Below are 13,695 nucleotides of genomic sequence, written 5' to 3'. Positions count from 1 at the left end.
GAAGTCGTCCATGTCGCGCGCCTCAAGCCGTTTCATGCACGTTAACAAACTGAAACAGTGTTTTTTTGTATTATTGTTGTATTGTAATTTATTCATTGTACTTTCTTGAATTATTATTGTACCTTCATCTTTAGTTAAAGCATCGGGACGATGCCTTTTTTCAGAGGGGGGCAATGCCACGTTCCATTTCACAAGTTTTTGTTATCGTTCCAAAACACCACACGATTCTCGGCGCAAACCACGCCTGCAGGTTTCGAGAAGGTTCCGGACTGAAGTAGATCGATTCTATAAGGTCACGCCCACTCTGCGAACGGTACGGATTGTTCTGGAACCTACGCCACCGCCAGCGATAACGCTAGAACATTCGACGGCAAGGGTATAAATGCCGACGCGCTTCGCCGCTTGTCAGTTGTTGATCGAAGGCCGACGCTCCGTTCGCCGCTATCAGTCTGAGACTGCTATCTGTGCGAGACTGCTGCTGTAATTGGACTTTCTCTTTACCGGGCACAGGTTCGCCCAAATAAACAGTTAAATCCCAACAAGAAGTCTCCTGTCTTCGGCCACGTCACGACCCCGTGACAATATATATTGTGGCGAAGCCTTCGAACGCAGCTCGTGCAGAGATTCGGTACCCGCATTCACTGGTCGCAGTCAAGCATCATCGACAAGTGTCCGCCAATGAACGTCTCAACAACTTGGTTGAGGTGCTGAGCCCTTCTAACACCTTCGGTTAGCATTCGATGCCCTTGGAGCTTCGATCCTGTACCGTGCCTTCTACCATGCACCAAGACGCCACGCAGCAAACGCTTCTTCCTGCGCCGACGCCGTGTTCCGGTGTTCCCCGCATCCGCGATGCTCCTGTCTTCACCGGCGCGGATGGCACCGACGTCAAGGACTGGCTCGCTATGTACGAACGCGTCAGCGTCTCCAATCATTGGGACGAGGCAGGTAAACTCGGCCACCTGGTTTTCTACCTCGTGGGTGTGGCCGGCTTGTGGTACAACAACCACGCATCCGATTTCCCCACTTGGTCCGCTTTTAAAACCGCCGTCGTCGACGTGTTCGGCCGTCCTGCCGTTCGTAAGCTGCAAGCCGAACAGCGGTTACGTGAACGAGCACAGCAGACTGGTGAGTCCTTCACAAGTTACATAGAGGACATCCTTGACTTGTGCAAGAAAGTGGACGCGAGCATGTGAGAGGCTGACAGAATTACCGAACCATCGCACTGTGGCAGAGATCACTACACTATGCCAAAGTTACGAGGATCTGCGGCGGCAGTGCTCGATGACCCGTCGACGACCCTCACGTGACACTGATCTCTGGGCCTTGTATATATATATATATATATATATATATATATATATATATATATATATATATATAAGGCGAAGAAAAAGAGGCCCTCCAAAGAGTTAAGAGTATGCAAGTTTGGCCTGGAGCGAGAACATTCTTTTTTAGTTTACAATAGGGCACTTCATTATTACGAACTTCCTTGGCAGAGATGGTTCTTATTTGCCGTGTCGTTGTGATTGTTTTATCTGAAAAAAGCATAATCAGCAGGTCACCTATTTTTCCGTTGTTGTAAACGTGTGTTCTTTTGTGATGTTTCAGAAGGAACGGCGCAAAAAAAAAGAATTTCCACTGCATCCGCTAGGGATCAAGTTTTTACACATAGAAAACCAGGACCGGATATTTTTTGTGCTAATTATGCTTTTTGGCCTCCACTGCTTGTGGCGGGCGAGAATGGCCGGATTTCGCTGTAACCCTGACAGGCAACCTGCTCGTTTGCTCTTTCGTGACAGCATTGTTCAGTACCTAGATGCGCTCAAATAACAGGACATTGTTCGCGACTGATTGGCTAGCGTTCAAGCTCTAGCATCTTTGATAAATTTCAAGAAAACTCAGTGCTGTTTCATTTTTCGTTTCTTATTTTGACGTAGTTTCTGATATGTGTATCAATGTATAAATTGGCTGTTTTGCTTTTCATGTGGTGCCAGTGAACTGATAAATATTAACAAAAAAGTGTGTCGAGTAGACTTGTCGTTGTGTAGGTGGTCTGTTCGCCTGAAATTTTGTGAGTAATTACCCAATGATCAAGCAGTTTTTGGTTGGGAATTCAGCCATTACAAAAACGGGTGATTAGTCACGCGGAATGAACGCGGTTACTGAGATTTTTGGAGGTAGTAATCACTACTACCTATGTTTTATTAATTAGGAACGAGAAGAGTGTAACCAGTACTAATTCGTTTGTAACGCTGACGATAGCAATGGTTATCAACCTCCGTGGCACTAACTCCACTTGGTAACAGAGTTGCAACTTATGCGACAAGTAGTTGGCAAACTGAAGTTAGTAAGTATTACAAGCATTTTGAAAGAGTGAAAATTGATAGTGTACTCACATTCGCTAGCTCTCTGTTGAATATGCATGCCGGACAATTTATGAAATGCACAGCAGTAATGCTCTACAAGCGAATCTTGCACCGGCTGTTCCATAAAATGGAAAGTTCATTCTACCCTAGCTCTCCACCTAGTGTAAACCTAATTTCAGTAACCCGTGTGCTTGTTTCTACGGTTGCGAACAAAACTTCGTTATATTTTGCAGAATTCTTCTGCTCGTGTATCGTCTTACAAACGCCTCGCTAGAATATTGCTGTTTGCAAAAGCAGCAATGTTGCGACGAGTCCGTAACAAACAAGCCTTGCTGTTGCCTCGCGACTTTGCTAAAATGACGGGTAACACGACCGTGCTGGCCGCACAAGCCATCTTGTCCTCTTTCGTTATGCATATACAATCACAAGACCATAACAAGAAGTAATAATAATAAAAACGGGGGCTCTGCACTCAATCCAGAGGCAGCAGTCGATACTTGTTTCGCCAGCGGCACCGAAATTCAAGAGAGAAAACGCGTCTGCTTTCTCACGCTGTGCTGTAAAAATGTCGATAGCGCCCTTTTGCTACTTCGGCCTAACGTCAGGCGTGTATTCGCATTACGCATGTTTAGCTGATCAATCCGGGGCAACGTATTGTAACGCAGACTGTATATTCGCACTGAACACTTAATCAGCTGCATACGAACGCACTGCCTCAGTGTTGTCAAAGTATCATACTATAGCACATAGCGTATATGCAGCATACGCCTGTGGCACCTCTAAACTTCTGATGACTGTTAGCACTTTGCTTCAGTACGAAGATAACATAAATGAATGGGCATGCGATAGTTGCATAGAAAGACTAGAGATGAATACACTGCTAATGCGATGGTTCGACATCGCTGAAACGAAATCTGCGCAATTGTAGCGTATAGAAGCGAACAAGTAGGATTAAAAATTATCAATGTCTCTCGAATACGGTTTTAGGGCAGAAGGCCCTTTTTACACATTACACGAGGAAATGAGACAACATATATTTGCATAATATTTAGAATAGTTTGAGGCCTCTGAAGGTTAACTCGCGAACTTCAGCATCATTGTCTTGCAAATACTTATGATGATTGTCCTTTTTGGTTAGTGATAATGTATAGACTTCACCCGCCATGATTCCTAAGCATTAAGTTAACACGCAGCTAAGCTGGAAATGACGGGCTTCACTACTGGTCAAGGTAGCTACTTTGGGAGGTGTTAGAGTGCCTAGATTATACTGGCTAGTGTGCCATCAACGGCCTTCTAGGTGGCACCAGAATATATGAATGCCTGGAGCTGGCTCGTGGGGTGCGGCAGTGCGGGTGGGTGCCGCGGCGCAGCGCGCTTTTTGTAACTTGCCGTGTTTCCAAAGCATTGGCGAGAGGGTCATTCCAGGTTTTGTTTTATTGCGATAGCAAATATATGGGCACTCTCAGCTGAATTTCGCACCTATACATAAGAAAACGTAAGAAAGAAAAATGCGAAGTGCGAGTGCGAGGCTTTAGCCAGTGAGCTACGAAGGAGCACCACCATCAACATTCAAGCGAGTGCCAAGCTGTTGACTGAGGTCTCGGAGGAGGGGGGTTGTCAGCATTACCAGCATTACCATGTTACGGGAGGGTGCACAAAGAAACGAGGTTACAGCAAAGATATATCTACATGACACCAAGCCAAAGCCGAGATGGCAAGCCAGGACGATGGCACAAGGAGCACGCGCTACCACATCGTTTCGACGTGGCGGTCCGCACGCTAGCTTCCCACGCGTACTTTGCCCCGCGGAGAAGGGGGTGTGCGCTCACTCGCGCACCCTTACTCGCGCTGAGCTTTCACCGTAACGACTCTGTTAGTGTTACCGGGCACACAAAGGTCCCTGCAATTCTCGCACAGTCTCCGTTTGCGAATATGACATGCTTTTCAGACACAGCGAAGTAACAACTGAGGCGTTTATTCACATTCAACTGTTCATATGAGTGCGTTTCGTGCGTCATTTCTTCATAAGAAACGTGGGGCATGTTTTGATCTGCGTGTCATCCACCGCAAGACCTGCATATTTGTTGCTATCGCAACGATTACTTTGCTTTTGCGGCAAATCTGTGACTTTTCTTATCAATCCACAGCGGTTACTCTGTTCTCATGTTAAAATAGACCAGAGGTTTAAGGTTCTGTTTTTAATGAAATGCACTTACTGAGAGCTTTGTGCTTCTGTGAAAAGCTCAAAGTAGTAAAGCCCATCGAGCGTCCAACTGTGCCAGTTCTTTTAACACAGACAAAGAGAAAATTGTAAGGATACCGAAAAAATACTTGCAATATTTTTTTTTTGTAAAACAAGCGTACGTCGCTTTGTTTCAATGAAGTACGATAATTTAGTTGCACGCATACGCACTCCGGCAATATTCTGTCTTAGAGGGGTGTGTGATACAGTAGCCGTTTCATCCTAGCTCTCGAAACATTTAGTCACCTTGCCCCTGCTGCTGTGATTTGGCGTTTAGCTGTGTCCCGATAAGGGAGACAGAAAGAAGCGAGAAGGCCCTCTGTTTCTTTTTCTAATAAATTGCCACTTATACGCTGCGAGAATTACCTTCTACTGTCTTAATTGACTGTAAAGATGGCTGCTCAATATAGTTATCTCATGCCGTTCCTTTATTAATTAGCAGTATTATAAAAGTTGAAGAAGCATAGCTTTCATTACCGCAAATTTCATTTAAACAAAATATGAAGACGTACACATAACCACACTACATCTACATAAAGTGATGAATACTTACTTCACATATCAGCGAATCAAAGGAGAAAAATTCTAGGGGGCGGGGGAGTTCTCTCACTTGTATAACGTCTGTCTTGTCTATTCCTTGTCAATGTGTACTGGAATTTGGCAACATTTAGAAGCACATATAAATAGAGTAGATAGAAATGTGGTGTTTAACGGCCCAACACCATCATATGATTATGAGGGACACCGTAGTGGAGGGCTCCAGACATTTCGACTAGCTGGGGTTCTTTAACGTGAACTCAAATCTGAGCACACGGGCATACAGCATTTTCATATAAATAATGTAATCAAAGCCTAAAAAGCCACATTGACAAAATTCTTTCGCTGTACAGCCTTGTATCGAAGTAATTTATGAAATGTGTGGAAAAGGAAATCCATGGCGATGAACGAATTGAACAAACAAGTACTCTGAAAGAAAAATAGACTAAAAAGATTGCGAGGAACAGAGCATGCGAGAAGTTAAGAGAAAGAGGAAGAAAAAAGACTGTCAAAAGAAAATAATAGAAACAGAGCAAGAAAAAAAGCAACACAATTCAACGGATACAAAAAACATACAAAAGGATTTAAAAAATAAAGAAATATAGAAAGAAATGACAAAAACTTCCAAACCTCCGTAAAACATGAAAGCATACAGCGAGCATGTATGCGGGGACGAAGGAAGAATACACAGGACATCGCGCTAAATATTCTTCATGTCTGTCAATGGGCGCTGCGTAGGCTTCCTTACAGCACTACCAGATAGCCTACCAAGACATTCATACCAAAAGAGCAACCGCAAGGACTTTACCTCGATAAGTGCCCAGCTCCAGTGTTGTTTGGCATTACGCATCTGAGTGCAAGGTGTGCTACTTTTATTTTCCCAAACGAAAAGCGTGGTTCTGAAGGCGTACGTACTGTGAAAATGTTCATTGCATCGTTCTCGATACAACCACCACAATGAGCTGTTTTGGAAAAGAATGAATGCGGCCTCAGTGATACACGTGATTATTTTTTTTTTATTTTTCTCGTATACTCTGTGGTGCAGCGTATGGTTAGTATGGTGGCTAGAATGCCGGAGGAACGATTGCCTGTAAGCCAATCAAGCCTTCTCGCAGTACATCGTTTCAATGAATAGGACGTGGCAATGCTACTCACTTTCTTAAATAGTGTTAGCTATCTTTCCTGCTCGCAGGGATCGACAATTTCATTCAATACAGTATAGCAAGTGTGGTTCATAAATGTGCGATGCCTCCTTTCAGTGGCGGGCTTTCAGTTCAAAATTTGGCGCACTAGCTATTTAGGGTCCTCAGGTGGTAATGCGCTCTCCAAGTTTAAGACCCAAGATCGTTCGACGGGGAATTCGATTCGGAGCGCTGCTGCCGTGCGTGATCTGATGAAACGTCTACATAGACAAACTTTGTTTCGTTTTGTTGGTACTTCGCTCACAATTTGCTCAGAATATTGTCATTGAGTCGTGACGGGAACAAAATAAGCAGGCTACAGGTCGAAGAACAAAATGTTTATTCGGTTCGAACTTGTGGCCACGAAAAAGAAAATTAAGACACTGGCACCGATATCGGCAAATAGAGCGTCGACCGTCAATGCGAGACAAGTCGCATTTATACACTTGCCATCGAATATACTAGCGGCGACGTAGGTTCCAGAATAAACTGTACAATGTCGTTTTTTATGAAAGAGAACATGCGAACGAATGGCCTGTGCTCTACGGCGGCTGCCTACAGCACCATCAACCGACAAGTGAAGAAAGCACGTTTGCTTTTCGCGTTATCTATGGCCAAGCGAGATAACAAGTTATGGCCAGTAGACAAGCGCTGCTAGATTACGTTCCCTAATCGCTCGCGCGGCGAGTGCTATCGGGTAATTACTTCAGCTTGCACCGTGGTGGAGAACAACGCTGGATATGTTGGCAGTGCACTATGCACTGCAGGCGTGAGCAGAGAGGAAGTGCAATCTAGCAGCACTTGTCTCCCAATAATCACTTGGTATTATTTCTTTCGGCAACAGATGACGCTGAAAGCGAACGTGTTTCCTTTTGCTATCGGTTGATGGTGCTATAGGCAACCGCCACAGAACGTAGGCCACACGTTTGCGTGTTTCCTTTCAGAAAGGACGACAGTGTGCAGTTCACGAAGTAGGTTTAATATTAATGAACTGATCTTTTGCTGTCCTGAAGCTTCTCAAACAGTGTCGGCGTGGTTTCCGCTGAGAATTACTGTCAGTAAAATGGGGTGATAACAAGTCATGATAACATAATGAGGCATTGAACCCCCCCCCCCCCCCCTTGAAAAATGCATCGTCCCGATGCTTTAGCAAACGAAGAGAATACAGTACTAAAGAAAATAAACATTAAGTAGAGGAAATAACGCACACCACCACCAACACCAACAAAATTAAGTCCTCAGGTTCACACATGAAATGGCTTGAGGCGCACGACATGGACGACTTCTGGTCGAGCATGGTTCCATGGAGACTTCGTAATGCCGTCGGGAACAACCTCGTATTCGAGTGGGCCGAGATGTCGAACTACTTTACGGTGCGAAGCACCATCACAGAAGATTTTTACTGAGCCCACGTTGGCGTATCGGCATCCATACCCAGAGAAGTTCCTCGGGCTGCATGGTACTCCACGAAGCTTCGTCGAAGATTGTAACGGCGGCTGCCGGTCGCCTGCTGCTTCTTGATACGGAGGCGGGAAAGTGGAAAACCTTCTGTGCACTGAAGCCAGGCTGTGACGTGGAGGTTCTCTTCGTCAACGCCGTTTGCAAGCATAGCGTCGAACGTTGTTGCCTGGTTCCTTCCGCAGGCCAACTTGTATGGCGTCATCTGCGTCATTTTTTCGACGGCCGTATTGTACGTGAAGGTCACGTACGAAAGGATTACATCCCACGTCTTGTCCATGACGTTGACATACATACCCAGCATATTGGGAATGGTCTTATGTAGACGCTCGGTGAAACCATTGGTTTGTGGATGGTAGGTGGTGGTCCGGTGGTGACTTGTCTGGCAGTACGTTAGAATCGTCTGAGCTAGGTCCGCTGTAAAGGCCATACTTCTGTCAGTAATGAGGACTTGTGGAGCTCCGTGACGCGAGACAATGTTCTCGACGTAAAACTTTGCGTTTTCAGTGGAACTGCCTTTGAACAGGGTCTAGGTGTAGTGCGTGAGGTAGTCGGTAGCTACGACGATCCGATTGTTGCCGGAATCTGACATCAGGAACGGCCCCTGTAAGTCCGTTCCGATTAGCTGGAATGGCCAGTGAGGTGGCTTGATGGGCTGGAGAAGTCCAGCTGGCCCAGTCGGCGGTGGTTTTTGTTGTTGGCAGTGCCGGCATGTCTTCACATAACGAGTGCCGTCGGGGGAAAGGCGTGGCCAGTAGTACTTCTGCATTCTTGTGAGCGCACGGAAACACCAGTGTGTCCTGCCGTGGCGTCGTCGAGTAGATCATCCAAAAGTTCTGAAAGTAACGCTGCAGGTACCCTGGGGAAGTAGTTGGCTCGATGTAGCGAGAAGTTTTTCTTGACGAGGATGTCGTTACGCAACAAAAACGACGATGCGTCTAACTTGAATACCTTTGGAACAACAGAAGCCTTGCCCTCAATTTTTCTAGAAGGTCCCTGATTTTATAGTCGGCTCGCTGTGGTTCTGCAAAGTCACCGACGCTTACGGTTTTCAAAAAGCAGTCATCATTCTCAATGTTCTGCGGCAGTGGGTCAATGGAGGCGCGGGACAGGCAGTCGGCGTCACACTACCTTCGCCCGACTTGTAAACGAGGGTGATGTCGAGTTCCTGAAGTCGCGAACTCCACCGTGCGAGGCGACCTGAAGGGTTTTTCAAGTTGGCTAGAAAACAGAGAGCGTTGTAGTCGCTCACAACTTTGAAAGGCTTAGCATAAAGGTGGAAGTGAAACTTGGTGGTAGCCCAGATGAGGGTAACACACCTTTTTTTGTTATGGAATAGTTTATTTCCGCCTTATATAACGACTGGCTTGCATAACCAATGACTCTTTCAAGCCCATAACAATTCTGCACCAGGACGGTGTCAAGCCCTACACTGCTTGCGGCGGCATTGATTTCCGTTTCGGTGTCTTCGTCCAAATGCGCAAGTATCGGCGGTGTCTGCAGGCGTCGTATTAGTTCTTAAAGTGCTTTCTCCTGTGGCGTTTTCGCCCCGCCGTTGTGGTCTAGTGGCTAAGGTACTCGGCTGCTAACCCGAAGGTTGTGCGATCAAATCCCGGCTGCCGCGGCTGCATTTGCGATGAAGGTGGACATGTTGTAGGCCCGTGTGCTCAGATTTGGGTGCACGGTAAAGAACCCCAGGTAGTCAAAATTTTCGGAGCCTTTACTGCGGCGTCTCTGATAATGATGTAGTGGTTTTGAGGCATTAAACCCCACATATAGATCAATCCCGCGGCGTTTCACACTTGAACTCGACGTTGGTCTTTGTAAGGTTGTAAGTGGCTCGATGATGCGGGCGAAGGTTTTGACGAAACGCCTGTAATAGGTGCACAGGCCGAAAAATAAACGCATGGCTTTTTTGTCAGTTGGTGGCGGGCATGAGGCGATGGCTGTTTTTTTCTGTGGGTCGTGGCGTACTCCGCACTTCCTTATCACGTGTTCAAAGAACAAGAGAGTTTTTCATATGCAAAGCGGCACTTTTCTGGCTACAGAGTGAGTCCAAAGGTTTTGATTGCTTTAAGTACAGCTTTAAGGCGCCGGAGATGTTCGTCGAAAACTGAGGAAAACACGACTACACCGCCTAAGTACACGAGGCAAGGCTGCCAGTTCAATCCAGTCAGCACGGTGTTGGAACCTTGCAGGCGCTGAGCAAAGACCGAAGCGCAAGACCTTGAGCTTTAAGTGGCCGTCGGGTGTTCGAAGGCAGTCTTTTCTAGGTCTCGCTCGCCTATTTCAGTTTGCCAGTGGCCTACCTTGAGTTCCATTGATTAAAAGTATTTCGCGTTGCGGAGTCAGTCAAGGACATTGTCTATTCGGGGGAGAGGTTATACGTCCTTCGTGATCTTTTAAGACACCGATAGTCAACGCAAAAAGGGCAGTGTTCCATCCTTTGTCCTCACTAACACCATCGGTGATGCCCATGGACTCTTTGGAGGTTGAATAATGACATCCTGTAGCATTTCGTCCACTTGTTTTATAATGGTCTCACGTTCTCGCGTTGAAACTCTGTACGGGCTCTAACGAAGTGGCCTGGAATTTTCTTGTGTTACGATTCGATATTTTGCAACGGTGGTCTGTGGAATTCTTGACGACTACAAAAAACAGTTGTAGGATTCAAGGAGCAAGTTTCTGAGCTGGCAATGTTCATGTGTCGGAAGGCTCGAATTAACGTGACAGCCGGTTGAAAGGCTCGGGTCATCGGAGTAGATTAGGAATAATTGAAAATCCTGAATGCGTTGCTGCCTTCCAGTATCTCTTCGATGAACACAACCGTCGTGCCTTTGCTTACGTGCTTGTGCTCACTGCTGAAGTTCGTGAGCATCACCCTCTTATTCTCTCCTCGCAGCACGGCTATTCTTCTGCCAACGCATACTTCGTGGCTGATCAACAGCTGCTGGTAGTTTTCAACGACGCCTTGCATGTCTGTTGATTCTTGAGTGCCGACGAGAATGCTGGTGCTGGAGCGAGGAGGAATGGCGACTTGATCTTCCAGCACATTTAGGGCGTGCTTTCCTGATTGCATGTGTAGTGGCAGTGCTTTTTCAGTGGATAGAGTTATCAACTTCGGTATCAGGTTATGACTGCACCAAGAAGGCTTCAGAAGTCCATGCCAATGATGACTTTTCTCCAGCAATTCTGTTGTATGACGAAGCTTGCGGGATAAATCTGGCTGCTAACGGTGACTCTGACTGCGCAGATTCCTGCCGGCTTAATTAGGTGACCTCAAGGTGTACGGATTTTAGGCCTTTCCGACTTCACGGTGAACGTGCCATTAATGACAAACTAGTCGGCAGTGGTGTCTACCAGAAATGTGACGCTATGGCCGTCGATGTGAAAGTCGAGATCGCTAGTTCATCGCTTCGCGTTGCGGTTGGGTCGTGGCGTCAAATTATGGCTACGACGTTTTGTACCGTTGCTTTGACGTTGCATGATAAAGTCGTCTTCTGGCCGTGACGACGTCGGGAATCCGTTGACGCTGTTGCGGGGTCCCTAGGATTCGTCGTAGCGTCGTCGTTGACAGCGAAGGGTCTTCGACGATTCGTCATACATTAACTACACCTCCGTCGACTGCTGCCTTTCGTTTTCCAAGTATGGGCTCGGGGAACAGCCCTGAGAAGGGCCGGTGTACTGGCGACGTTGCGGTGACTTGTAGCAGCCTGGTGACGGTAAACGGTAAGGTCGTAAGGTCGTTGGGGTTGGGTTGGCGTTGGCGCTCCTACTAAGTAGTCGGCGATGTCATGCAATCTTTCACCCCATCATGTACACGGCGCGTTGATGTTAAAGCCACGTCGTATCAGTGTCAGTCGGTACTGGCAACGGCACTGGTGTGCCCGCCCTATCCGCAGTAGTAGCAGAGCGGGCGGTTGTCAGGTGCACGCCAAACATCAGTTTTCCCCAGTGCACTCCGCTGTCGTGCAGGGAAACGGTAGGACGTCAGTCGTGATGGCGATGGTGGTGGCGTCTGACGATGGAAGTGCGACGGAGCGGTGTCTTGGCGTGAACGTGGTGGAGGGGGGGGGGGACGGCAGGCTACAGCAGCATAGCTCATGACTTGACGCTGCGGTTCTGGAGGCTGTGAAACGCTCAGCGATTGCTGTGTCTCCTGGCGTACGACGTCCGCGATAGACCTCATGTGAGGTTGCGTTGAAGGAAGCAATTTTTCCAGCTTCATCCTCGATTTCTAGGATCGCCTCACGCGTGTCGGTGGTTCCTAGCGCTCGCATGTCAGCGAAGCTTTTAGACGTAAAGCTACGGTTGCATTGGCGTGTGCGCATCTCGAGCGTCTTCTCTATCATAGATGCTTCCAAAATAAAATAGGTGACCATCTTTGGGGGGTTCCTATTAGGCCGACGAAGAGTTCTTGCTTGACTCCTCGCATGAGCAGACGAACCTTCTCCTTGGACATGTTGAGGTGAGCGTAACGGAAGAGGCAGGTCATTTCTGCCACGAAAATGGTGACGGATTTATTGGGCAGCTGCACCCAGGTCTCCAGCAACACAACCGCCTTCTCTTTGCGAGCGACGCTTGTGAACGTTTGCAGGAATGGACCGCAGAAGAAATCCTAGGTTTCAAAGGTGGACTTTAAATTTTTCTAACCAGGTCCTTGCCGTGTCTTCCAGATAAATGTAGACGCGAAGGAGCTTATCTTGCGTGTCTCAGTGATCGAGGGTGGCCACTCGGCCATAGGTCTGCAGCCATTTCGCTGGGTCTTCAAATAACGAGCCAGGAGAATTGGTGGTTCCCGCGGCTGCTGCAACACAAATCGCGGGCGGTGGCACAGCAGTTGTCATCGTTGCCGTGGTCGAGGTCTTGGTCTTCCGAGCTTTGTCTTGTAGAGGCCAGTACTCTCGTGGGAAACTCTGCTGCCTGCGGCTTGTTCAGTGCTCGGGACTGACTGGCGTTGGTGTCTTCTTCCAAACGTGGGCTGGGTTTACGGTTTGACGGCGGTTTCCAGTACAAGAACAAAGCAGCACCTCCAACATATACCATGGGGTCATGATGTGAACGAAAGGAACAGACTCTAGAGCGAAGAAGAAACTGTTTGTTGGGGCCGAGCTTGTGGCCATGACAAAGGAAACTAAGACACTTGAACTGATAGCGGTGAACAGAGCGTCCGTCGTCGATCAACTGACAAGCAGCGAGGTGTATCAACATTTGTACTCTTGCCATCGAATATTCAAGCGTTATTCCTAGTGACGACGTAGGTTCCAGAATAAACTGTACTGCTCACGAAGTGGGCGTAATCTTAACAAAATCATGTACTGCCATTCCGAAGCTTCTTTAAAAGTGTCGGCGTGGTTTGCGCTGAGAATTACTGACAATAAAACGAGGTGATAACAAAACATGAGGAGAGATTGTGGCAATACTCACAAAATATTGTGGGTATATACCGCATCAAGTTAGAGGCGTGGCTTATCATGGGGGATTTTGCTGAACACGCCATTAACAGTGATGATGAGCACGTGTCAATAAAACTTCAATCAAAGTATTTTTCACAAACCACAGCAGTTGGTGGCTGTCTCTTGTACACTTCCTTATCCTTCTGTCTCATTCCGCGAAACGTGCTTAATCTGATGGGGTCATCAATGATTGTAGGCACTGTTTGTTCGAACAGTATAGCCAACTGTACAGAATGCTACGAAGCAGATCCCTTCTTACGATCGCTCTGGCTTTGACATACTATATTCAGCTCATAGTTACCGTTATGACTGCCACAAAAACACGAAAACCACTAATTCACTTTTGAACTACACGAGCAACTAACACGCGATCACATTGAAAACACCAACACAAATATCGACGCAATCGTCGCAAATCGGCTGTGCGAACCAGACGACACACTGTCGGCACC

This window comes from Rhipicephalus microplus, chromosome X, assembly GCF_043290135.1.
Source record: "Rhipicephalus microplus isolate Deutch F79 chromosome X, USDA_Rmic, whole genome shotgun sequence".
Classification (NCBI taxonomy): domain Eukaryota; kingdom Metazoa; phylum Arthropoda; class Arachnida; order Ixodida; family Ixodidae; genus Rhipicephalus; species Rhipicephalus microplus.
This window is presented reverse-complemented; position numbering follows the sequence as displayed.